Source organism: Mustela lutreola, chromosome 17, assembly GCF_030435805.1.
Source record: "Mustela lutreola isolate mMusLut2 chromosome 17, mMusLut2.pri, whole genome shotgun sequence".
NCBI lineage: Eukaryota > Metazoa > Chordata > Mammalia > Carnivora > Mustelidae > Mustela > Mustela lutreola.
Window position 1 is genome coordinate 25,222,074 of NC_081306.1, and position 19,158 is coordinate 25,241,231.

Below are 19,158 nucleotides of genomic sequence, written 5' to 3' on the forward strand. Positions count from 1 at the left end.
CCCAGAGTTTCAGGACAGGCATGTTCTGCCCAGACCCCGTCCTAAGAGTTAGTATGAGCCCTGCCCTACTCATCCCCTTCTCCTTAGCAACCAGGCTTCTGTCTCTCTGCATAGGGAGCGGGTGATAATTGTATTGCCGGCTCTCCTGCTTCGCAAGCGTTTCCAGACCAGAAGGTTTATGGCTCCTCTTCTCCCCGGACAGCGTGCTGCACCTTCCACAGACATGCTCCTGGGTCCACAGTGAAAAACGTGTCCCTTTCCTTAAGGCTCTTTCCACAGGCGCAACCGGCTTCTCTCTCAGGCAGAGGGGATGCCCAAACATAGAGGATTTCGCTTCATAAGGGTTTATTACACCGTGCTGAGGAGACCAGCTCAGGCAACAGGAGTATCGCTCAGACTGGACTCTGATTTCCCAAAGATTGCTGTGAATTCCCAGAGGGGATGCCAGGGCAAAGAGGCTTTCGCTCTATGCGGGTTTCACCCATCGAGCTGCGAATATTAGTCTAAGGCAAGCAGCAACAGCAGCCCACAGAAACGACTCTGATTTCCCAGCGACTGCTATGCTTTCACAGAGGTTTTCAGCTTGGCACGAACCGCACCTTGCTGCTGCTTCCTTACAAAAGCATTGGGTATTCACTCTGGGCGGCAGGGAAAAAGTGCCATGGGAGAGCTGGTGCCTCTTGGGATTTGCTTTCCCGGGCTCCGAGTTGACGCCCGGGATTCACCTTGCTATGCTGAACTAAGCAGACACAGTCACAACCCTGCAGCAGCTTGCTTGGCCTAGCATGGCAGTCTATGCCTATTACCATCTCCTGGGGTAGGTTAGGCTTTGCTTTTTGCTGTGGCTCTCAGGCAGACTCGGCTCGGCCAGTGTCTTCCCCACAGGAGAGACGAGGCGACAGGATCCCTGCACACGGCCCGTGCAAAGATTATGGAGCTTTTGGGGACTGTGCCCACTCTTTCCCCTTAAACCCCGTGCCTCCTCCAAGCTTCCACATCCTAGAGGAACGGCATCTGACTCCCTGTTCTGTCAGGGAGCTGTTTCTGCGAGTTCAGCGTAGGCACCTGGTGGCTAGCGCATGTCTGCCCCAGGGACAGGTGGCCATGGTGCTGCTGTCTCCTTAGGCCCAGAGGTTCAGGACAGGCATGCTTTCTGCCCAGACTCCTTCCTAAGAGTGGAGCACGCGCCCTGCCCTACTCATCCCCTCCTGTCTCCTTAGCAGCCAGGCTTCTGTCTCTCTGCATTTTGAGCGGGTGACAGTTGTATTGCCACCGGCCGCTGTGCCTGCCAGGGCCGGCTCTCCTGCTTTGCAACCGTTTCCAGACCAGAAGGCCACCGGCTCCTGCTCTTTTCCCCCGGCAGCGTGCTGCACCTTCCACAGACATGCTCCTGGGGACCGCAGTGAAAAACGTGTCCCTTTCCTTAAGGCTCTTTCCACAGGCACAACCGCGCTTCTCTCTCAGGCAGAGGGGATGCCTAGGCAAAGAGGCTTTCGCTGTATGTGGGTTTCTCCCACCGCGAGACTGGGCTCAAGCAAGCAGCATCAGCCCACAGAACATTTCTCAGCGAATGATGTGCTTTCGCAGAGGCTTTTGCTTGGAGCGAACAGCACTTCGCTGCTGCTTCCTCATCAAGGCTTCAGTCGCGTCAGGGAAGAAGAGCTGCGGGAGAGCTGGTGCCCCTTGTGCCTTGCTTTCCCGGGGTCCATGTTCGTGTCCTCGGTTCACCCTCCAGGCCGAAATAAGCAGATACAGCCACAACCCTGCAGTAGCCTTCATAGCCTAGGATGGCACTCTATGCACACTACCATCTCCCAGTGCAGGCATCGCTTGGCCTTTTACTCTGGCGCTCAGGCGGATTGTCGGACTAGGCCAGTGCTTTCCCCACACGAAAGGAGAGGTGACAGGATCCATGCACACCGCTCGTGCACTGAATAGGGAGCTTTGGGGGACTGTCCCCACTCCTTACCCTTAAACCGCGTGCCTCCTCCAAGCTTCCACATCCTGGAGGAAGACGGCATCTAACTCCCCATTATTTCAGGGAGCTGTTTCTGCGAGTTCAGCATAGGCCCCTGGTGGCTAGCGCATGTCTGCCCCAGGAACAGGTGGTCAAGGAGCTGCTGTCTCCTTGGGCCCAGAGGTTCAGGACAGGCATGCTTTCTGCCCAGACCCCGTCCTAAGAGTTAGTATGAGCCCTGCCCTACTCATCCCCTTCTCCTTAGCAACCAGGCTTCTGTCTCTCTGCATAGGGAGCGGGTGATAATTGTATTGCCGGCTCTCCTGCTTCGCAAGCGTTTCCAGACCAGAAGGTTAATGGCTCCTCTTCTCCCCGGACAGCATGCTGCACCTTCCACAGACATGCTCCTGGGTCCACAGTGAAAAACGTGTCCCTTTCCTTAAGGCTCTTTCCACAGGCGCAACCGGCTTCTCTCTCAGGCAGAGGGGATGCCCAAACATAGAGGATTTCGCTTCATAAGGGTTTATTACACCGTGCTGAGGAGACCAGCTAAGGCAACAGGAGTATCCCTCAGACTGGACTCTGATTTCCCAAAGATTGCTGTGAATTCCCAGCAGGGATGCCAGGGCAAAAAGGCTTTCGCTCTATGCGGGTTTCACCCATCGAGCTGCGAATATTAGTCTAAGGCAAGCAGCAACAGCAGCCCACAGAAATGACTCTGATTTCCCAGCGACTGCTATGCTTTCGCAGAGGTTTTCAGCTTGGCACGAACCGCACCTTGCTGCTGCTTCCTTACAAAGGCATTGGGTGTTCACTCTGGGCGGCAGGGAAAAAGTGCCACGGGAGAGCTGGTGCCTCTTGGGATTTGCTTTCCCGGGCTCCGAGTTGACGCCCGGGATTCACCTTGCTATGCTGAACTAAGCAGACACAGTCACAACCCTGTAGCAGCTTGCTTGGCCTAGCATGGCAGTCTATGCCTATTACCATCTCCTGGGGTAGGTTAGGCTTTGCATTTTGCTGTGGCTCTCAGGCAGACTCGGCTCGGCCAGTGTCTTCCCCACAGGAGAGACGAGGCGACAGGATCCCTGCACACGGCCCGTGCAAAGATTATGGAGCTTTTGGGGACTGTGCCCACTCTTTCCCCTTAAACCCCGTGCCTCCTCCAAGCTTCCACATCCTAGAGGAACGGCATCTGACTCCCTGTTCTGTCAGGGAGCTGTTTCTGCGAGTTCAGCGTAGGCGCCTGGTGGCTAACGCATGTCTGCCCCAGGGACAGTTGGCCATGGTGCTGCTGTCTCCTTAGGCCCAGAGGTTCAGGACAGGCATGCTTTCTGCCCAGACTCCTTCCTAAGAGTGGAGCACGCGCCCTGCCCTACTCATCCCCTCCTTTCTCCTTAGCAACCAGGCTTCTGTCTCTCTGCATTTTGAGCGGGTGACAGTTGTATTGCCACCGGCCGCTGTGCCTGCCAGGGCCAGCTCTCCTGCTTCGCAACCGTTTCCAGACCAGAAGGCCACCGGCTCCTGCTCTTTGCCCCCAGCAGCGTTCTGCACCTTCCACAGACATGCTCCTGGGGACTGCAGTGAAAAACGTGTCCCTTTCCTTAAGGCTCTTTCCACAGGCACAACCGCGCTTCTCTCTCAGGCAGAGGGGATGCCCAGGCAAAGAGGCTTTCGCTGTATGTGGGTTTCTTCCACCACGAGACTGGGCTCAAGCAAGCAGCAGCAGCCCACAGAACATATCTCAGCGAATGATGTGCTTTCGCAGAGGCTTTGGCTTGGAGCGAACAGCACTTCGCTTCTGCTTCCTCATCAAGGCTTCAGTCGCGTCAGGGAAGAAGAGCTGCGGGAGAGCTGGTGCCCCTTGTGCCTTGCTTTCCCGGGGTCCATGTTCGTGTCCTTGGTTCACCCTCCAGGCCGAAATAAGCAGATACAGCCACAACCCTGCAGTAGCCTTCATAGCCTAGGATGGCACTCTATGCACACTACCATCTCCCAGTGTAGGCATCACTTGGCCTTTTACTCTGGCGCTCAGGCGGATTGTCGGACTAGGCCAGTGCTTTCCCCACACGAAAGGAGAGGTGACAGGATCCATGCACACCGCTCGTGCACTGAATAGGGAGCTTTGGGGGACTGTCCCCACTCCTTACCCTTAAACCGCGTGCCTCCTCCAAGCTTCCACATCCTGGAGGAAGACGGCATCTAACTCCCCATTATTTCAGGGAGCTGTTTCTGCGAGTTCAGCATAGGCCCCTGGTGGCTAGCGCATGTCTGCCCCAGGAACAGGTAGTCAAGGAGCTGCTGTCTCCTTGGGCCCAGAGGTTCAGGACAGGCATGCTTTCTGCCCAGACCCCGTCCTAAGAGTTAGTATGAGCCCTGCCCTACTCATCCCCTTCTCCTTAGCAACCAGGCTTCTGTCTCTCTGCATAGGGAGCGGGTGATAATTGTATTGCCGGCTCTCCTGCTTCGCAAGCGTTTCCAGACCAGAAGGTTAATGGCTCCTCTTCTCCCCGGACAGCGTGCTGCACCTTCCACAGACATGCTCCTGGGTCCACAGTGAAAAACGTGTCCCTTTCCTTAAGGCTCTTTCCACAGGCGCAACCGGCTTCTCTCTCAGGCAGAGGGGATGCCCAAACATAGAGGATTTCGCTTCATAAGGGTTTATTACACCGTGCTGAGGAGACCAGCTCAGGCAACAGGAGTATCCCTCAGACTGGACTCTGATTTCCCAAAGATTGCTGTGAATTCCCAGAGGGGATGCCAGGGCAAAGAGGCTTTCGCTCTATGCGGGTTTCACCCATCGAGCTGCGAATATTAGTCTAAGGCAAGCAGCAACAGCAGCCCACAGAAATGACTCTGATTTCCCAGCGACTGCTATGCTTTCGCAGAGGTTTTCAGCTTGGCACGAACCGCACCTTGCTGCTGCTTCCTTACAAAGGCATTGGGTGTTCACTCTGGGCGGCAGGGAAAAAGTGCCATGGGAGAGCTGGTGCCTCTTGGGATTTGCTTTCCCCGGCTCCGAGTTGACGCCCGGGATTCACGTTGCTATGCTGAACTAAGCAGACACAGTCACAACCCTGTAGCAGCTTGCTTGGCCTAGCATGGCAGTCTATGCCTATTACCATCTCCTGGGGTAGGTTAGGCTTTGCATTTTGCTGTGGCTCTCAGGCAGACTCGGCTCGGCCAGTGTCTTCCACACAGGAGAGACGAGGCGACAGGATCCCTGCACACGGCCCGTGCAAAGATTATGGAGCTTTTGGGGACTGTGCCCACTCTTTCCCCTTAAACCCCGTGCCTCCTCCTTGCTTCCACATCCTAGAGGAACGGCATCTGACTCCCTGTTCTGTCAGGGAGCTGTTTCTGCGAGTTCAGCGTAGGCGCCTGGTGGCTAGCGCATGTCTGCCCCAGGGACAGTTGGCCATGGTGCTACTGTCTCCTTAGGCCCAGAGGTTCAGGACAGGCATGCTTTCTGCCCAGACTCCTTCCTAAGAGTGGAGCACGCGCCCTGCCCTACTCATCCCCTCCTTTCTCCTTAGCAGCCAGGCTTCTGTCTCTCTGCATTTTGAGCGGGTGACAGTTGTATTGCCACCGGCCGCTGTGCCTGCCAGGGCCGGCTCTCCTGCTTCGCAACCGTTTCCAGACCAGAAGGCCACCGGCTCCTGCTCTTTGCCCCCGGCAGCGTTCTGCACCTTCCATAGACATGCTCCTGGGGACCGCAGTGAAAAACGTGTCCCTTTCCTTAAGGCTCTTTCCACAGGCACAACCGCGCTTCTCTCTCAGGCAGAGGGGATGCCCAGGCAAAGAGGCTTTCGCTGTATGTGGGTTTCTCCCACCGCGAGACTGGGCTCAAGCAAGCAGCAGCAGCCCACAGAACATTTCTCAGCGAATGATGTGCTTTCGCAGAGGCTTTGGCTTGGAGCGAACAGCACTTCGCTTCTGCTTCCTCATCAAGGCTTCAGTCGCGTCAGGGAAGAAGAGCTGCGGGAGAGCTGGTGCCCCTTGTGCCTTGCTTTCCCGGGGTCCATGTTCGTGTCCTTGTTTCACCCTCCAGGCCGAAATAAGCAGATACAGCCACAACCCTGCAGTAGCCTTCATAGCCTAGGATGGCACTCTATGCACACTACCATCTCCCAGTGCAGGCATCGCTTGGCCTTTTACTCTGGCGCTCAGGCGGATTGTCGGACTAGGCCAGTGCTTTCCCCACACGAAAGGAGAGGTGACAGGATCCATGCACACCGCTCGTGCACTGAATAGGGAGCTTTGGGGGACTGTCCCCACTCCTTACCCTTAAACCGCGTGCCTCCTCCAAGCTTCCACATCCTGGAGGAAGACGGCATCTAACTCCCCATTATTTCAGGGAGCTGTTTCTGCGAGTTCAGCATAGGCCCCTGGTGGCTAGCGCATGTCTGCCCCAGGAACAGGTGGTCAAGGAGCTGCTGTCTCCTTGGGCCCAGAGGTTCAGGACAGGCATGCTTTCTGCCCAGACCCCGTCCTAAGAGTTAGTATGAGCCCTGCCCTACTCATCCCCTTCTCCTTAGCAACCAGGCTTCTGTCTCTCTGCATAGGGAGCGGGTGATAATTGTATTGCCGGCTCTCCTGCTTCGCAAGCGTTTCCAGACCAGAAGGTTAATGGCTCCTCTTCTCCCCGGACAGCATGCTGCACCTTCCACAGACATGCTCCTGGGTCCACAGTGAAAAACGTGTCCCTTTCCTTAAGGCTCTTTCCACAGGCGCAACCGGCTTCTCTCTCAGGCAGAGGGGATGCCCAAACATAGAGGATTTCGCTTCATAAGGGTTTATTACACCGTGCTGAGGAGACCAGCTAAGGCAACAGGAGTATCCCTCAGACTGGACTCTGATTTCCCAAAGATTGCTGTGAATTCCCAGCAGGGATGCCAGGGCAAAAAGGCTTTCGCTCTATGCGGGTTTCACCCATCGAGCTGCGAATATTAGTCTAAGGCAAGCAGCAACAGCAGCCCACAGAAATGACTCTGATTTCCCAGCGACTGCTATGCTTTCGCAGAGGTTTTCAGCTTGGCACGAACCGCACCTTGCTGCTGCTTCCTTACAAAGGCATTGGGTGTTCACTCTGGGCGGCAGGGAAAAAGTGCCACGGGAGAGCTGGTGCCTCTTGGGATTTGCTTTCCCGGGCTCCGAGTTGACGCCCGGGATTCACCTTGCTATGCTGAACTAAGCAGACACAGTCACAACCCTGTAGCAGCTTGCTTGGCCTAGCATGGCAGTCTATGCCTATTACCATCTCCTGGGTTAGGTTAGGCTTTGCATTTTGCTGTGGCTCTCAGGCAGACTCGGCTCGGCCAGTGTCTTCCCCACAGGAGAGACGAGGCGACAGGATCCCTGCACACGGCCCGTGCAAAGATTATGGAGCTTTTGGGGACTGTGCCCACTCTTTCCCCTTAAACCCCGTGCCTCCTCCAAGCTTCCACATCCTAGAGGAACGGCATCTGACTCCCTGTTCTGTCAGGGAGCTGTTTCTGCGAGTTCAGCGTAGGCGCCTGGTGGCTAACGCATGTCTGCCCCAGGGACAGTTGGCCATGGTGCTGCTGTCTCCTTAGGCCCAGAGGTTCAGGACAGGCATGCTTTCTGCCCAGACTCCTTCCTAAGAGTGGAGCACGCGCCCTGCCCTACTCATCCCCTCCTTTCTCCTTAGCAGCCAGGCTTCTGTCTCTCTGCATTTTGAGCGGGTGACAGTTGTATTGCCACCGGCCGCTGTGCCTGCCAGGGCCGGCTCTCCTGCTTCGCAACCGTTTCCAGACCAGAAGGCCACCGGCTCCTGCTCTTTTCCCCCGGCAGCGTGCTGCACCTTCCACAGACATGCTCCTGGGGACCGCAGTGAAAAACGTGTCCCTTCCCTTAAGGCTCTTTCCACAGGCACAACCGCGCTTCTCTCTCAGGCAGAGGGGATGCCCAGGCAAAGAGGCTTTCGTTGTATGTGGGTTTCTCCCACCGCGAGACTGGGCTCAAGCAAGCAGCATCAGCCCACAGAACGTTTCTCAGCGAATGATGTGCTTTCGCAGAGGCTTTGGCTTGGAGCGAACAGCACTTCGCTGCTGCTTCCTCATCAAGGCTTCAGTCGTGTCAGGGAAGAAGAGCTGCGGGAGAGCTGGTGCCCCTTGTGCCTTGCTTTCCCGGGGTCCATGTTCGTGTCCTCGGTTCACCCTCCAGGCCGAAATAAGCAGATACAGCCACAACCCTGCAGTAGCCTTCATAGCCTAGGATGGCACTCTATGCACACTACCATCTCCCAGTGTAGGCATCGCTTGGCCTTTTACTCTGGCGCTCAGGCGGATTGTCGGACTAGGCCAGTGCTTTCCCCACACGAAAGGAGAGGTGACAGGATCCATGCACACCGCTCGTGCACTGAATAGGGAGCTTTGGGGAACTGTCCCCACTCCTTACCCTTAAACCGCGTGCCTCCTCCAAGCTTCCACATCCTGGAGGAAGACGGCATCTAACTCCCCATTATTTCAGGGAGCTGTTTTTGCGAGTTCAGCATAGGCCCCTGGTGGCTAGCGCATGTCTGCCCCAGGAACAGGTGGTCAAGGAGCTGCTGTCTCCTTGGGCCCAGAGGTTCAGGACAGGCATGCTTTCTGCCCAGACCCCGTCCTAAGAGTTAGTATGAGCCCTGCCCTACTCATCCCCTTCTCCTTAGCAACCAGGCTTCTGTCTCTCTGCATAGGGATTGGGTGATAATTGTATTGCCGGCTCTCCTGCTTTGCAACCGTTTCCAGACCAGAGGGTTAATGGCTCCTATTCTCCCCGGACAGCGTGCTGCACCTTCCACAGACATGCTCCTGGGGACCGCACTGAAAAACGTGTCCCTTTCCTTAAGGCTCTTTCCACAGGCGCAACCACGCTTCTCTCTCAGGCAGAGAGGATTTCGCTCCATGCGGGTTTATTGCGTCGTGCTGTGGAGACCAGCTCAGGCAACTGTAGCATCCCTCATTCCGGACTCTGATTTCCCGAAGATTGCTGTGCTTTCCCAGAGGGGAGGCCTGGGCAAAGAGGCTTTCGCTCTATGCGGGTTTCTCCCATCGTGCTGCGAATATTAGTCTAAGGCAAGCAGCAACAGCAGCCCTCCGAACCGACTCTGATTTCCCAGCGACTGCTATGCTTGCGCAGAGGTTTTCAGCTTGGCGCAATCCGCACTTTGTTTCTGTTTCATCAGCAAGGCTTTGGGTGTTCGCTCTGTCGTGGCAGGGAAGAAGAGCCGTGGGAGAGCTGGTGCCTGTTGGACTTGCTTTCCCGGGCTCCAAGTTCTCTCTCGGGGTTCACCTTGCTATGCCGAAGTAAGCAGACGCAGTCACAAATCTGCAGCAGCGTGCGTGTCCTAGCATGGCACTCTATGCCTATTACCATCTCCTGGGTTAGGTAAGGCTTTGCCTTTTGCTCTGGCGCTCAGGCAAACTCGGGATCTAGGCCAGTGCCTTCACCACAGGAGAGGGGAGGCCACAGGATCCTTGCACACGGCCCGTGCACTGGGATGGGGTACTGTGGGGGACTGTCTTCACTCTTTCACCGGCACACCCCCTGCCACCCACATCGCTGCCACATCTTGGTGGAAGACGGCATCTGACTGCCCGTTTCTCCATGGGGTTGTTTCTGGGAGTTCCGAGTATGGCACCCGGTGGCAAGCCCAAGTCTGCCCTTGGGACAGGTGGCCAAGGAGATGCTGTCCCTTTGGGACCAGAGGCACAGGACAGGCCTGCCTTCTGCCCAGACTCCTTCCTCAGAGTGGAGCACGCGCCTCTGCCCTAGAGGTCCCCTCACGTTTCCTTAGCATCCAGACTTCCATCTCTCCGCACAGGGAGCGGGTGACACTTGTCTTGCCACCGGCCTGCTGTTTGTGCCACGGCAGGCTATCCTGCTTCCCGAGCGTTCCCCGACCCCAAGGCCAACGGCTCCTTCCCTTCTCCGGGGGCGGCATGCTGCGCCTTCCCCACCCTTGGCTTCTCTCTCAGGCAGAGGGGATGCTAGGGCAAAGGGTATTTCGCTCCATGCGGGTATCTTCCACCGAGCTGCAGAGACTAGCTCAGGCAAGCAGCAGCAGTATCCCCAAACCCAACTCTGATTTCCCAAGGAACGCTGTGCTTTCCCAGGGGTGATGCCCAGGCAAAGAGGCTTTCGCTGTATGCGGGTTTCTCGCACCGCGAGACTGGGCTCAGGCAACCACCAGCTGCCCGCAGAACATTTCTCAGCGAATGCTGGGCTTTCGCAGGGGCTTTGGCTTGGAGCGAACAGCACTTCGCTGCTGCTTCCTCAGCAAGGCTTCCGTCGCGTCAGGGAAGAAGAGCTGCGGGAGAGCTGGTGCCTCTTGGGCCTTGCTTTCCCGGGCTCCATGTTCACATCCTGGGTTCACCCTGCCAGGCAGAACTAAGCAGACACAGCCACAACCCTGCAGTAGCGTGCATAGCCTAGGATGGCACTCTATGCACACTACCATTCCCAGTGTAGGCATCGCTTGGGCTTTTACTCTGGCGCTCAGGCGGAATCTCAGTCTGGCCAGACCAGCCCAGGTTAACAGTAGCAGCGCTCCGACTGGACTCTGAGTTCCCAAAGAATGCTGTGCTTTCCCAGAGGGGATGCCAGGGCAAAGAGGCTTTCGCTCTATGCGGGTTTCTCCGATCCTGCTGCGAATACTAGGCTAAGGCAAGCAGCAACAGCAGCCCTCAGAACCGACTGATTTCCCAGCGACTGCTATGCTTTCGAAGAGGTTTTCGGCTTGGCACGATCCGAACTTCGTTGCTGCTTCCTCAGAAAGGCATTGGGTGTTTACTCTGCGTGGCAGGAAAGAAGAGCTGAGGAAGAGCTGGTGCCACTTGGGATTTGATTTCCGGGCTCCAAGTTTACGCCCGGGATTCACCTTGCTATGCTGAACTAAGCAAAGTCACAACCCTGCAGCAGCGAGCTTGGCCTAGCATGGCACTCTATGCCTATTACCATCTCCTGGGTTAGGTTAAGCTTTGCTTTTTGCTGTGGCACTCCGGCAGACTCGGCTAGGCCAGTGCCTTCCCCACAGGAGAGTTGAGGCGACAGGATACCTGCACACGGCCCGTGCACAGATTATGGAGCTTTGGGGGACTGTCCCTACTCCTTCCCCTTAAACCCCGTGCCTCCTCCACGTGCTAAGACAAGTGTCACCTGCTCCCTTTGCGGAGTGATTGAATCCTGGCTGCTAAGGAGACATGAGGGGACGACTAGGACAGGTACGCATGCTCCACTCTGATGAAGGAGTCAGTGCAGAAGGCAGGCCTGTCCTGTGCCTCTGGTCCCAAGGGGACAGCATCTCCTTGGCCACCTGTCCCAAGGGCAGACGGGCTTGACCCCAGGTGCCATACCCGGAACTCGCAGAAACAATCCCATGGAGAAACGGGCAGTAAGATGCCGTGTTCCACCAAGATGTGGCAGCGTTGTGGGTGTCAAGGGGTGTGCCGGGGAAGGAGTGGATACAGTCCCCCACAGTTCCCAAACCCAGTCCACGGGCCGTGTGCACATATCCTGACGGCTCCTCTCTCCTGTGGTGAAGGCACTGGCCTAGACACCGAGTCTGCCTGAGCGCCTGAGCAAAAGGCAAAGCCTTACATACACCAGGAGATGGTAATAGGCCTAGAGTGCCATGCTAGGCCACGCACGCTGCTGCAGGGTTGTGACTGTGTCTGCTTAGTTCGGCTTAGCAAGGTGAACCCCGGGCGCGAACTTAGAGCTCGGGAAAGCAAGGCCCAAAAGGCACGAGCTTTCCCGCGGCACTTCTACCCTGTCTCGACAGAGCCAACGACAAAGCCTTGCTGAGGAAGCAGCAGCGAAGTGCGGTTTGCGCCAACCTGAAAACCTCTGTGAAAGCATAGCAGACACTGGTAAATCCGAGTCGGTTCTGTGGGCTGCTTTTGTTGCTTGCCTTAGCCTAGTATTCGCAGAACGATGGTAGAAACCCGCATAGAGGAAAAGCCTTTTGCCGGGGCATACCCTGTGGGAAAGCACAGCATTCTTTGGGAAATCAGAGTCGGGTCTGTGGGATGCTGCCTGCTGCTTGCCGGAGCTAGTCTCCACAGCACGGTGTCATAAACCCGCATGGAGCGAAATCCTCTTGGCCTGGGCATCCCCTCTACCTGAGAGAGAAGCGCGTTGATGCCTGTGGAAAGAGCCTTAAGGAAAAGGACAAGTCTGTCACTGCAGAGCGATGGAAGCCTGGCTGCTAAGGAGACACGAGGGGAAGATTAGGGCAGGGGAAAGGGCTCCACTCTGAGGAAGGAGTCTGGGCAGAAAGCCTTTGGGCTCAAGGAAACAGCAGCTCTTTGGCCACTTGTCCGTGGGGGAGTCATGGGCTTGCCACCAGGCGCCTACCCTGAGCTCGAGAAACAACTCCCAGAAAGAACTGGCCATCAGGTGCCGTCTTCCTCCAGGATGTGGAAGCTTGGAGGAGGCACGGGGTTTAAGGGGAAGGAGAGGGGAAAGTTCCGCAAAGCTCCCTGTTCAGTGCACAGGGCAGTGTGCAGGGATCCTGTCACCTTCCTTTCCAGTGGGGAAAGCGCTGGCCTAGTCCGCGAGTCCTCCTGAGCGCCTGAGTAAAAGGCCAAGCGATGCCTACACCGCGAGATGGTAGTGTGCATAGAGTGCCATCCTAGGCTACGTACGCTACTGCACGGTTCTGGCTTTGTCTGCTTAGTTCGGCCTGACAGGGTGAACCCAGGATGGGAACATGGATCCCGGAAAGCAAGGCCAGGAGGCACCAGCTCTCCCACAGCTCTTCTTCCCTGATGCGAATGAAGCCTTGTTGAGGAAGCAGCGGCGAAGTGCTGTACGCTCCAAGCCAAAGCCTCTGCGAAAGCACCGCATTCCCTGAGAAATGTTCTGCGGGCTGCTGCTGCTTGCCCGAGCCCAGTCTCTGGGTGGGAGAAACCCGCATACAGCGATAGCCTCTTTGCCTGGGCATCTCCCCTGGGAAAGTACATCTTTTGTTGGGAAATCAGAGTTGGGTTTGGGGATGCTGCTGCTTGCCTGTTCTAGTCTCCACAGCAGGTTGGAAGATACCCGCATGGAGCGAAATTCTCTTTGCCCTAGCATCCCCTCTACTTGAGAGAGAAGCGTGGTCGCACACTTGTGTCACCGCGGTACCCAGGAGCAAGTGTGGGAAGGTACAGCACGCCACCCCCGGGGAAGAGAAGGTGCCGCTGGCCTTAGAGTCGGGAAAATTGAACAGCCACATGCAGAAAAATGACATTGAATCATTTCCTTACACCATACATGAAAATAGACTGGAAATGGATGAAGAAGTATAATGTGAGAAAGAATCCATCAAAATCCTTGAGGAGAGAGCAGGTAGCAACCTCTTTGACCTCAGCAGCAGCAACTTCTTCCTAGGAACATCACCAAAGGCAAGGGAAGCAAGGGCAAGAATGAACTATTGGGATTTCATCAGATCAAAAAGCTTTTGCCCAGCAAAGGAAACAGTTAACAAAGCCAAAAGATGACTGTCAGAAGTTATCTGGGTGAAGATATTTGCAAATAACATACCAGATAAAGGGCCAGTATCCAAAATTTATAAAGAGCTTATCAAACTCAACACCCTAAGAACAAATAACCCAATGAAGAAATGGGCAGAGCACATGAACAGACATTTCTGCAAAGAATACATCTAAATGGCCAACAGACACATGAAAAATGCTCCACATTACTCGGCATCAGGGAAATACAAATCAAAACCAGAATGAGATACCACCTCACACCTTTCAGAATGGCTAAAATGAACAAGTCAGTCAATGACAGATGCTGGCGAGGATGTGGAGAAAGGGCAACCCTCCTACACTGTACGCGGGAATGCAAGCTGGTGCAACCACTCTGGAAAACAGCGTGGAGGTGCCTCAAAAAGCAGAAAATAGAACTACCCTATGACCCAGTGATTGTAGTACTGAGTATATACCCTAAAGATACAAACGTGGCATTCTGAAGGGGCACATGCACCCAAATGTTTATAGCAGCAATGTCCACAATAGTTAAACTATGGAAAGAACCTAAATGTCCTTCAACAGATGAATCAATAAATAAGATGTGGTATATATGTACAATGGAATACTATGCAGCCATCAAAAGAAATGAAATCCTGCTATTTGTGATGACGTGGATGGAACTAGAGGGTATTATGCTTGGCGAAATAAATCGATCTGAGAAAGACAACTATCCTATGATTTCCCTGATATGATGAAGTAGAGATGCAACATAGGCGGTTTCGGGCGTACGAAAAGAAAAATAGAAGATGGGATTGGGAGGGAGACAAACCATAAAAGACTGAATCTCACAAGACAGACTGAGGGTTGCTGGGGGGAGGTGTGTTGGGAGAGGATGGTGGGGGTATGGACATTGGGGAGGGCAAGTGCTATGGTGAGTGATGGTGAGTGCTATGAAATGTGTGAACCTGGTGATTCACATACCTGTACCCCTAGGGATAAAAACACATTATATGTTTATAAAAAAATTTAAAAAATAATTTTAAAAATCCATTAAAGAGAAAACACATATTGCAAGCCCAGAGCTAATCTCATATTCAATCAAAAAAGTTTGAAAGTTTTCCCCTTAACGATCAGAAAAAAGACAAGTGTATCCACTTTCACTACTCTCATTTGACATACTACTGGATGTCCTAGCCAGAGAAACAAGGAACACAAGGAAATAAGAGACTCCAAAAAAAAAAAAGGAAGAAGTAAAATTTTATTTTTTTGGATAACATGAACTTACATGTTAAAAAATCCTAAAAACTTCACAAAAAATTTTGAATAAACAAATTTAGTAAAGCTGCCAAATACAAGATCAATATATAACAGACAAGAATTTTGTTTTGTTTCATTTCTTTTTAATATGGAATGCTTCCCAGTTTTTCATGTCATCCTTGTTTAGTGATCACGCTAATCTTCTCTGCATCATTCCAATTTTAGTATATGTGCTGCCAAAGTAAGCACAAGACAGGAGCATTTTAACACTCTAATGATGAACTATCTGAAAAAATAAAGAAAACAATCTAATTCACAATAGCATCAAAAATAATAAAATACTTAGGAATAGATTTAACTAAGAAGATGAAAGATCTGTACTCCATAAACTATGACATTGATAAAGAAATTGAAGGAGACACAAACGGAAAGATAGCTCATATTTATGAATGGCAAGAATTAACATTGTTAAAATGTCCATACTACCGAAAACCATCTGTAAATCCAATTCCTATCAAAAATCCAATGTTAGGGGCGCCTGTGTGGCTCAGTGGGTTAAGCCGCTGCTTTCGGCTCAGGTCATGATCCCAGGGTCCTGGGATCGAGCCCCGCATCAGACTCTCTGCTCAGCAGGAAGCCTGCTTCCTCTTCTCTCTCTGCCTGCCTCTCTGCCTGCTTGTCATCTCTCTCTGTCAAATAAATAAATTAAAAATCTTAAAAAAAATCCATATAATTTTTTACAGAAGTAAGTAAAGAATCCTAAAATTTATATGAGACCATAAAAGACGACAAATAATCAAAGCAGTTCTGAGAAAGAATGAAGAAGAGAAATTACACTTCTTGATTTGAAACTATACTACAAAGCCCTCATGCTCAAAACAATAAAGTATACTGGCATAAAAAAAGACCCATAAACAAGTAGAACAGAATTGAGAGTCCAGAAATAAATCCTTTCATAGTCACCTAATATTTGACAGGGGCCAACATATGTAATGGGTAAAGATAGTCTGTTCAATAAATGATATTTAAAACTGAATAGTCACATAAACAGTAAAACTGGAACCTTATATCACTCATAAGTCTTAACTTGAAATAGATTAAAGACTTAAAGGTGATGCATGAAACTACATTTCCTAAAGGAAAACATAGGAAAAATTCTCCTTGACATTGGTCTTGCCAATAGTTTTCTGGATACCAGACCAAAAACACAAGCAAAAAAAAAGCAAAAATAAATAAATGGTACTACATCAAACTAAAGTTTCTGCATTGCCAAAAAAAAAAGAGAGAGAGAATGAAAACACAATCCACAGAATGTAAGAAAATACTTACAAATCTTATATCTGAAAAGAGGTTAATAACCAACAGATACAAATAGAAAAAATATATATAATTAAAAAATAGCAAAAGGATCTCAATAGACTTTTTTTTTTTCAAAAAAGTTATATAAATGACCAACAGGAGCATTAAAAAGTGCTCAATGTAAAAAACTCAGGACAAAGTCATTATGTTGTTGTTGTTGTTGTTGTTTACCTCTGAAAAACACAGCAAGATATTACTACCTATTAGAATATATACTACCCAAAAATTGAAACTAACAAATTTTGGTAAATATTGGGGAAAATGGGGAACTTATGCACTGTGCTAGGGATATAAATTTGTATGGAAAACAGTATGGATATTATTCATATTATTAAAAGTAAAAATACCATATGATTCAGTAATCCCACTTCTAGGTATATATCTAAAGGAAACGAAGTCACTGTTCAAAGACATATCTGCACTCTTATGTTTATTATAAAATTATTAACTCTAAGCAAGAGATGGAAATAACTTCAATATCCATTAATGGATGAATGAATAAAATAAGTATGGTTAAAATATACTATGGAATACTACTTAACCATGAAAAATTAAGAAATACTGCCATTTACAACAGCATGGATGGATCTTGAAGGTGTTATACTAAGTGAAATATTTCAAAGATTTTATATATTTTTTTAATTTATGTATTATGATATCCCTTACATACAGGATCTGAGGAAAAGGCAAACTAATGGAAACGTAGAGTTGAGTTGACAAGGGGTGAACCTGGGGTGGAGTAAGGTGGTCAAAGGGTGCAAACTTGCAACTATAATATGAAAAAGTTCTGGGGATCTAATGTACAGCATGATGATCATAGTTAATAATATATACATACATTTTTATTGTGCTTCCCTTTATTAAACTTTGCATATATCACATTCTTACAAGTTGAAAGTTTATAGCAATCTTGTATAAAAGAGGTCTGCTGCCACCATTTTTCTAACAACATTTGTTCATTTTGTGTCTCTCTGTCACATGTTGGTAATTCTTGCAATATTTCAAGTTTTTTCATTATTATTGTATTTGTTATGGTGATCTGTGATCAGTAATTATGACCCACTGAAAACTCAGAACTAGTTTACTTAAGGTATATACATGGTTTTTCTTTAAAAACATAATGCTTTGGAACAGTAGAGTATAGTGTTTATTTTTTATATGCACTGGGAAACGTAATTTTTATTTGCACTGGGAAACCAAAAAAAATAATAATTTGACTTAGTTTTTTGAGATAATCACTTTATTGAGGCAGTCTGGAACAAAACCCACAAGACCTCTGAAGTTTATCTCTACTATACTATATACATAAAAGTTGCTAAGAGAATAGATCTTAAAATTCCTTACGATACATGCATAAAAATCAGTGGCAACTATACAAGATAGATGTATTAACATTTTTATGTAGATTATATTGCAATAAAGATGTATACCAATTTATCAAATTGTACAAAATTTACACAATGTTAAAAGTTTGCAATGTTATAAGAAATCATTTCTTACATTTACAAATTATAATATGTCTTTTTTTTTCAATAAAGCTGGAAAAAACTTTTTGTAGAATTAATCTATTTTTCAAAAAAGGAAGTAAGGAAGTAGAAACTGCAACGAACTCTGAAATAATAGAATATAAAATCCATTTTCGTTATATACACTGTGACAAAAACTATTACTTAGTTTACAATGAAGGAGTACTTATGAAGCATGAAGGATGGCCTATAAATAAGGCTGAAAGAGCTCAGTTTTAAGGTTTAAATTTAAAATCTTCTTTTGAAATACTAAACTGACCACCCAGTTTTCCAAACATAAATGTCTTAACTGCATGAATTTATTTCATACAACTCTATAATCTAGTTTCATAAGAAAGCAGCATGCAAATTTTGAATAAGACAGACTTGCTTAAGTTTCCTTATGTCCAACAGTAAAGGATACTTCCCTAAAAATAAATAGAAGAAAAATCAGCATATTTATTATGATAATTATTATTCATAATGAGATTCATATTGAATTAGGGAATATATATCCTCAGAGGGGGTAAAGTAAAATGAAATTTATTTTGGTAAATGTGTCTGTGAATAGTCAATACAATGCCTCAATATAAATGAATATTACCATTTTGAACAATTTAATTTATTATAAGTATAAAAATAGCTATCATTTTAGCATGGAATATGAGACACTCATGCTCCATGCTTCATCACATCCACACAACAACTCTGCATAATAAGTATTATCATCACCATTTCATGGGTGAAAAAACTGAGGCTAACACATTTAGATAACTGGTTTATGATTACATGGCTAGTAAAGATGCATCACACTAATTTAGGCTTTATGATTTCAGAATTGTACTCTTTCCACTGCACATTCTATTACTCTGTAAATACTTGGCCTGTTTTCATTTAGTTCTTTAATTTTATTCATGTGGTGATGGCTTAAAGCTTCATTTACCAAAAGCTCCCAAGAATTAAAAATGTCATGGATCTAATGTAGACATGGATATCATTAGTTAATGGGTAACTATATATTTTGCACTCTAGTGAGATAACAATCAGAGTATTTTTCTACGTTTTAGTCTCTCAGTGTTCAAAAGGACTTTGTTAAAATAGAAATATTTAGACAAAGGTGATCAAAAGTCTGGATCAGGTCACCTTAAGATAAATATGAGGAAACTGAGGAAACAAATGGAGATTTGAACACTGAGCTATGATATAATGAATGGTTTCAAGTATTTAGTAGAGTATAGAAAAGCCCTTTAAAGCCTGGTCTTAGCCTAGCATTGCAGCTTCTGGGATATCTGTCTATCTATCATTTATCTATCTAGATATATATTTGAAAACTTTTTTAACTTAAGATTTTGAGAAATAGAACATAATCAGCACCATAGAAGATCTGTTTATGATAACAACCTAGCCCCTCCTCCCAGTTTGTTAATATTCTCTCTTATTTAATGTAACATTGTGCAAATAGACCACTACTGATCTGCCGTTATGAATGAAATAGCTATAATCATCTGTGTGCATATCCTGGTGAAAATATTCATTTAGTTCCATGTTGTATTTCTAGGAATGGACCAAATCTTTATTTAAGTTTTTTAAGTTTTCTAAATATTGTCCAACTTACCTC

At 49.1% G+C, this 19,158-nt stretch overlaps 1 non-coding gene across 1 annotated transcript; it reads right to left on the bottom strand.

Annotated features, from left to right (window-relative positions):
• Positions 1–14,818: 14,818 nt before the first annotated feature.
• On the bottom strand, positions 14,819–14,925 carry LOC131820264 (U6 spliceosomal RNA). The gene has a single exon (XR_009349559.1). It is a non-coding gene; the product is annotated as a U6 spliceosomal RNA (small nuclear RNA).
• Positions 14,926–19,158: the final 4,233 nt, after the last annotated feature.